Source organism: Desmodus rotundus, chromosome 13 (assembly GCF_022682495.2).
Source record: "Desmodus rotundus isolate HL8 chromosome 13, HLdesRot8A.1, whole genome shotgun sequence".
NCBI classification, from domain to species: domain Eukaryota; kingdom Metazoa; phylum Chordata; class Mammalia; order Chiroptera; family Phyllostomidae; genus Desmodus; species Desmodus rotundus.
This window is the reverse complement of record NC_071399.1, coordinates 16547752-16555588: the sequence shown is the minus strand read 5'-3', so window position 1 is coordinate 16555588 and position 7837 is coordinate 16547752. Positions and strand designations below refer to the sequence as shown.

The following is a 7837-nucleotide window of genomic DNA, read 5'->3' as shown; positions in this document are numbered from 1 at the left end:
CAATGAAGGAAGACAACAGCCTTTCTTGTCAAATTACTCTGCTAATGCTTACTTCGTAAACAGTGGTATTTTCTGCAAACAAAATTGGTAAAAGACCACGTTTTGCATCTAATCAATTGACCACAGGTAAGTACTTAGGTGCTGAGTGATTTATACACATATACATAAATATACATAAATATAAATTTATGTATATTTATAATATACATATAGTATAAATATACATATAAATATACATATAGTGCTCACTTCAGCAGCACATATACTAAAATTAGAATGATACAGAGCAGATTAGCATGGCCCCTGAGCAAGGATGACACCCAAATTAATGCAGCGTCCCAAATTTTTACATATGAAAAGATACTCATCATCACCAGCCATCAAAAAGATGCCAATTAAAATCACAGTAAGAGCTGTCCTGGCTGGTATGGCTCAGTGGAATGAGCACAGGCCTGTGAACTGGAAGGTCGCTGGTTTGATTCCCAGTCAGGGTACATGCCTGGGTTGCAGGCCAGGTCCCCAGCTGGGGTTGTGCGACAGGCAACCAATCGATGTATCTTTCACACACATCCATGTTTCTCTCCCTCTCTCTCCCTTCATTTAATAAATAAAATAAAATAAATAAAACCACAATGAGCTATCACCTCACACCTGTCAGAATGACCATCATTAACAGATCAACAAACAACAAGTGCTGGCAAGGATGTGGAGAAAAGGGAGCCCTAGTGCACTGTCAGTGGGAATGAAGATTGGTGCAGCCACTGTGGAAAACAGTATGGAATTTCCTCAAAAAATTAAAAGTGGAACTGCCTTTTGACCCAGTGATTCTGCTGCTGGGAATATACCCTAAGAATGCCAAAACATCACTTCAAAAGGACTTATGCAGTGCTATTTATAATAGCCAGGTACAGGAAACAGCCTAAGTGCCCTTCAGTAGGTGAGTGGATCAAAAAACTATGGTATAGCCCTGGCTGGTGTGGCTCAATGGATTGAGTGCCGGCCTGTGAACCAGGGGGTCGCTGGTTTCATTCCAAGTTAGGGCACATGCCTGGGTTGCAGGCCAGGTCCCCAGTGGGGGGAGGGGATGAGGGGGGCATGCGAGAGGCAACCACACATTGATGTTTCTCTCCCTCTCTTTCTCTCTCTCTTCCCCTCTGTCGAAAAATAAATAAAATCTAACCCCCACCCCCCTCCCCCCTCAAAAAACTATGGTACAAATACACAATGGAATACTATGCAGTGGAAAGAAAGAAGGAGCTCTTGCCCTTTGCGACAGCATGGATGGAACTGGAGAATTATGCTAAGTGAAATAAGCTAGTCGGTGAAAGATAAATACCATATGATTTCACTTATAACAGGAATCTAATGAACAAAACAAGCTAGTGGGCAAATTAGAACCCGAGACATGGAAACATGAACAGACTGACAGCAGCCAGAGGGGAGGGGCCAGAGGGATAACGGTGGAAAGAAGGCCCACTCAAAGAACGTGTATGAGTGACCCACGGACATGGACAACAGTGTGGGGATTGACTGGGAGTGGTGCGTGGGCTGGGCGGAAGAGGGCAAAGGGAGAAAAACTGGGACAACTGTAATAAAATAACAATAAAAAAGAACAATAAATAAATAAGTATACATATATACCTGTTATTCTCATTATACTTCTATTTAGATATAACCTTCTTCCTAAAGGATAAGATTATTGTTTCTTTGTAAATTTACTTTAATTTCTTTACCTGATGGCTCAATTAGTGTTATTCAAGGAAGTTATTATCTTCTAAGTTATGGAATATATACTTTTAAAATATATTTTAAATACCTTTTATTTTATTTTTTTTAATGATTTCATTTATTTATTTTTAGAGAGAGGGGAAGGGAGAAAGATAGAGAGGGAGAGAAACATCAATGTATGGTTGCCTCTCACGCACCCCCTACTGGTGACCTAGCCCGCAACCCAGGCATGTGCCCTGACTGGGGATCAAACCCATGACCCTTTGCTTTGCAGGCCAGCACTTAATCCACTGAGCCACACCAGCCAGTGCTACTTTTCATTATTAAAACACTTTTGGAATGCAAATCAAGATCTGTGCCCCAAACATTATAAATGCCCTGTTAGGGTGATTAAGAATACTTCCCACTGAAACTGAATACCCTCTTCTGAAGTTCACTCTTTTGTTACCTCTAGTAAACTTGTAATTTCTTTATTTTATTTTATTTTTATTTTTTTTAGAGAAAGGGGGAGGGAGGGAGAAAGAAAAGGAGAGAAACATCAATGTGTGGTTGCCTCTCGTGTGCCCTCAACCAGGGACCTGGCCTGCAATCCAAGCATGTACCCTTGACCAGGAATTGAACCAATGACCCTTTAGATCACAGGCTGGTGCTCAAAACACTGAGCCACACCAACCAGGGCTAAACTTGTAATTTCTTAAAGGGCCCAAGTAGCTATCAAAGTCAGACTGCCTGTATTTGAATCCGGTCTCTGTTACTCACCATACAACCTTGGGCAAGTTATTTCGTCCTTTAGTGAGGTTTTAGTAAGATAATCCATTTAAAGCACTTAGCAGCTTCGTTTCTTGTCCTTTTGACTAAGATCAAATATAGTATCTGTTCTTATCAGTTTACTATCTGATATTTTCTCTATCCCAGGACATTATATTGAATAAATTTTTGAAACTGAGAGATGGCATAGGAGCTTGCTCCATCTACTCTGCACATCGACCCAGTACTGCAGTACTTCCTGGAACTGTGCACCCCCCAAAAAACAAAACAAAACAAAAAACCCAAAACCACTTAGCAAAATGCCTGGCAAAGGTAAGTAACCAATAAATATTAATTTATTATCTAAATGAATTGACATAGAAAATTAGTCACAATATATTGTTAAGTTACTTCTCTTGAAGGGTCTTTTCTCTTGGCTTGTCCTGCATATTTATACTCAGAGACTAATGGTCAGGATTGGGTCAGGGTCAAGGTCCATTCAAGGCTTTCCTCCTCTGTGGGCCCCCTCCCTCTCCCATACACAGTGAGTGGCCTCTTTGGGGCTCCCTGGGTACCCTTCACACTGAGTCGGAATCAAGTGTGTAGCTGGGCCCCCTCTCTGGACTGTAGGAACTCGGACAGAAGGGCTGCATTGTTCTCCTCTGCATCACATAAGAGTCTGGTGAGTAACCACGGGAAGAAAGCAGCACAGAGCAGGTAGTGAAAGGAGATTCTTGCCCTTTCCCTCTAGCTGATCAGACCCCCAGGGAGAGATTAGAAGAGGTTAGAGAAATGGAAGAGGTTGGTATTAGAAAAACACCGATTGTTCTGTAGTAATGGAAACAAGGAGTCACCAAAACTGAATTTAAGTCTGTTCAATCTTTTAGTGACAACTAGCTGAAGCAAACATGCTTTTGCGAACCTACCAGTCAGTGTTGGCTCTTGCTTGTGAAAATCTGCCAATAAGAATGGACCCACTCCAACAAAAATACCTCCGAGTGCCAGCCAATCAATGCTTCTCACCCAAGTAACCACACTGCTGCAGATGATGTCAGCGCACTTAGAGCTCTGCAAGTCTTCCAGCCCGTGAATTCCACACTTCTCAACAATCCTATATGACGTCACCAGTCTCTTCTGTTCTTGGAGACCATGCCTGACCAGCAGAGTTCTCCCTTATTAAAGCAAGCAACAAATTCAACTTTGTCCTCTAGTTTCGTGTATGGAGGGGGTCTCATCATTCTTTGATAATTCTGACGTAGAAATTTTCTTATCCCGAGATAAATTTCATGTAACAAAATTCATTATTTTAAACATTTAGAATGTATGATTCAGTGATTTTTAGTAAATTCACAATGTTGTGCAACCATCATCCCAATTTAATTCCAGAATATTCCCTTTACCCCCAAAGGAAGCCCTGTACTTCTTAATTGCCCCTTTTCTTCATCATCTGTCCAGCACTAATCTACTTTCTGTCTTTATATGTTTTATTTTATAAATCCAAGATGACTTACATAAGGATTCTTCTAGAAACCTTTCTTGCTCCTTTGACTTAAACCAACATAGAAATTTTCAAGCTCTAGAAATATATTAATATAGCAAGATAGAGAAATTGAGTTTATAATGGAGCAGAAAGTCACAATACTGATAAGTGCACTGTGATACACTTATCAAAGATGATGTTAATGGTAATAGACAAGTCCCAGAAACCAAGCTCAGGGATAGAAAGTTTTCCTCTGAGCTCCAGACTCATATATTTTATTGCTACATCAAAATATAGTTTGGAACAAATGTAGTTGAGTCACATTTCTCAATTTCAAATTTTCCTACAAAGCTGCAGTAATCCAAGACAGTGTGGTACTGACATACGGATAAATGTAGAGATTGACGGGATGGAATCGAGAGTCCAGAAACGAACTCATGCATCTGTGGTCAATTGACTTTTGACAAGGGTGCCAAGATCTTAGAAGGAAACGTAAATCTTTGTGACCTGGGATTAGGTAATGGTTTCTTAGTTATGGTATCAAAAGCACAAGCAGCAAAAGAAAAAAATATACACATTGGACTTCATTAAAATTAAAAGCTTCCGTGTTTCAAAGGATATTGTATTAGTTTGCTAGGGCGGCTGTAACAAAGTACCACAAATGAAGTGGCTCAAACAACAAGATGTGTTGTTTCATAGTCCTGGAGACTAAACGTCTGATATCGAGGTTTCAGCTGGGTCGGTTCCATCTGAAGGATATGAGGAAAGGGTCTGTTCTGGGCCTCACTCCTTAGCTTGCAGATGGCTGTCTTCTCCCTGGGTGTCTGTGCATCATCTTCCTTCTATGCATGTCTGTGTTCAAATTTTCCCTGTTTGTAAGGACACCAGTCATATAGGACACCAGTCTAATGACCTCAGTTTAACTTTGTGTCCTCTGTAAAGACCTTGTCTCCAAATGAGGTCACATTCTGAGATACCAGGGGTTAGGACTCCAACATGTCTTTTTAGGGGACACAGTTGAACCCATAATCTAACACCTATCAGGAAAATAAAAAGACAACCCCCCACATGGGAGAAACTGAAAGTCACATATAAGATGGATACATGTATTCTGGATACAAGAGGGGTCTTGTATCCAGAATATATAAATAACTCTTACAACTAAACAGTAAATAGGCAAATAACCCAACAAAACATGGGGAAAGGATTTGAATAGATATTTCTTCAAAGAAGATATCCAAGTGACTCATAAGCCCATGAAAAGATGCTCAACACAATTAGTCATCAGAGTATTGCAACTGAAAACCGCAAGGTACCACTTCACACCCACTAGGGTGGCTAATACAAAACCCATTAACAAGTGTCAGTGAGGATGTGGAAAAATTGGAATCCTCATTCATTGCTGGTGGGTATGTAAAACGGTACAGCCACTTTGGAAAATAGTTTGGAAGTTCCTCATGAAGTTAAACATAGAGGTGCCATATGAGCCAGTAATTCAGTCCTGGGCATGTCATGAATTTTGACAACGGTGCCAAGAACACTCACGCGTGCAGCTGGGTGCGGAGGTGGGTGCCTACCCGGCTCAGACGGGTCGGGAAACCAGCGATCGAAACCTGCCCGCCCTCCTGTGAGAGACTCGTGTGGAAGTTACCCCGTCTGCAGGTAGCCTTGAGGTAACAGATGAGAAGAAACAGACCTCATTGCTGCTGGAAGGACCTATCACCATAGACTATGGACTTGCCACCAGTCTGTGCATTTACTGTGTTCCTTTTACTTTTTTGATACTATATTATTAAAACCCTTTTCCCCTCTGTCTTCGGTTTGGTTTGGTTTTGTTGTGTTGGGGTTTTGTGGGTTTTTTTCTCCTTCTCCCAGACTTCTCTTTGAACATGAATATGTCGGCCCTCTCTCCACCTCTGCCTCCCCTCACCTGTTACCTTTGCCCTGACATTCTAACATGTCCTCTGTGCACCTCCATCCCCCCTGGAAAAAGTCCCAGAAATAACCCACCAGTGTTCTTCCCTACCGCCTCTTAGACCTGTTTAGAAAATCTGGAGTTCAAAAAGGCACTCGGCCACGCTGATACTTTAGTGTAGTAAGTTAGGGACAGTGACCTGCTGCAGGGCCACGTAACAGGTTACATACACGGTAGCCGCTCAGGTTTGACTGAAGTTGCCTCCATGTGCGTTGACACACAGTGTGTGCTAGTTTGGGTGTGTGCATACTTTGTGCCCTGGAACAAGGTTTATGAAGCTTCCTCTTGGCTTTGCATCATGTCCAAAGGGGTCCTGTCGGGTTGGCTTATTCCTGAAATAGAGAGGGGAAGGCCATTTGGTTAAGCAGATGCTGCAGAGGAATGGGAGAAATATGGCAGATTCCTGCTGGGAGGGGTCAGAAGATACCCATTCTGAATGTAATTCTTATATTTATCCCAAAGCAATCTTGGGCTTTTCCATACATTGGCTTTGTCTGACCATTTTATTTTCCTTGAAGGTTTGTAAGTTCAATTGTATTCTGTCAACTGTCCCAGTTTTGGTGGAATCTTGTATTTCTGGTTTATTATAACAAGACATTGTTCTCTCAGATCTCCTGCATTGCCCGCCCCCCCCCCCCCCCCCCCCCCCCCGCAAATCAAGCACATCTAACCCAGAGAGAGGGGACTCTATGTGTAATCTTTTTTTTTTTTAAAGATTGTACTTTATTTTAGAGAGAGGGGAAGGGAGGGAAAAAGAGAGGGAATCATTGATGTGTGAGAGATACATCGATCAGTTGCCTCTCACACGCCTCCAACAGGGGACCCAGCCCACAACCCAGGAATTGCCCTGACTGGGAATTGAACCAGTGACCCTTTGGTTCGCAGGCCAGCACTCAATCTGCTGAGTCACACCAGCCAGGGCGCTATGTGTCATCTTTAACATTTGAGGTTATTTATTTACAAGTGTGCCTAAGCCACTAGCAAGGGTTGAGCTCCAGGCCCTTCATTCCTCCCACCTACCTGTGACTGGAAGCTCCTGGAATTCTACTGTAAGAAGCTCTCTTCCCTTACGTAGTCAAATTGTGTATTTAGTCAGTTAAAGCAGGGAATCTAAAAATTATAATAAGTATCCTTAAAACTTTATTTTCATTTTAAAACATGCACAAGTCCATTCATCCATCATTCCTTTGATATTAGGCTAAAAGCCTTTCCTTTGACTGGGGTCTACTGGTGGGGTCTGCATGTTAAGACATCCGTTAACACATTAAACAGCATCGTTAACTTCGGGTACAGTGGGGTGAGGACTCAGGGTACTTGTGGAGCAAGCTGCAGGCAGAATTCTGGATTTTGACAACCCTTTCCGCCACCCAAACTTCCACGTCTGTTTCACTCACACCTAATTGCACAGCTTTCTTTTTCCCCTGAGAAAGACCTGATAAAGACCCGTCGTTATCACACTTTCCCCTAGCATTCAAGTTATTTTCATAGTGATTAACACTCTCTTTACTCATATTTGTATGGTTTCAGTAATGTTGAATCAAATTATGTAATTATTAAGTACAACTTACATAAACAAGTTTGGGAATGAATGACTGACTTTTGGAAAGCACACAACTCAATTAGGGAGAGAAATGATTGACCCATCAGGGAGTAGCCTACTTCCTGGTTGTGAAAATTGGGTGGGCCTTGAGCTACAGGCATATTATTCACACAGAACAGCCCTGGCTGGTGTGGCTCAGTGGATTGAGTGCTGGCCTGTAACCAAAGAGTCACTGGTTCAATTCCCAGTCAGGGCACATGCCTGGGTTGCAGGCTGCGTTCCCAGTAGTGGGTACACAAGAGGCAACCACACATTGATGTTTTTCTCCTTCTTTCTCCCTCCCTTCCTCTCTCTCTAAAAATAAATA

At 42.2% G+C, this 7837-nt stretch overlaps 2 non-coding genes across 2 annotated transcripts; both read left to right on the top strand.

Annotated features, from left to right (window-relative positions):
- Positions 1-241: 241 nt before the first annotated feature.
- On the top strand, positions 242-348 carry LOC112306814 (U6 spliceosomal RNA). Its single transcript, XR_002974989.2, has one exon. It is a non-coding gene; the product is annotated as a U6 spliceosomal RNA (small nuclear RNA).
- Positions 349-2562: 2214 nt separating this feature from the next.
- On the top strand, positions 2563-2753 carry LOC112306805 (U2 spliceosomal RNA). The gene has a single exon (XR_002974988.2). It is a non-coding gene; the product is annotated as a U2 spliceosomal RNA (small nuclear RNA).
- The last annotated feature ends 5084 nt before the right edge of the window (positions 2754-7837 follow it).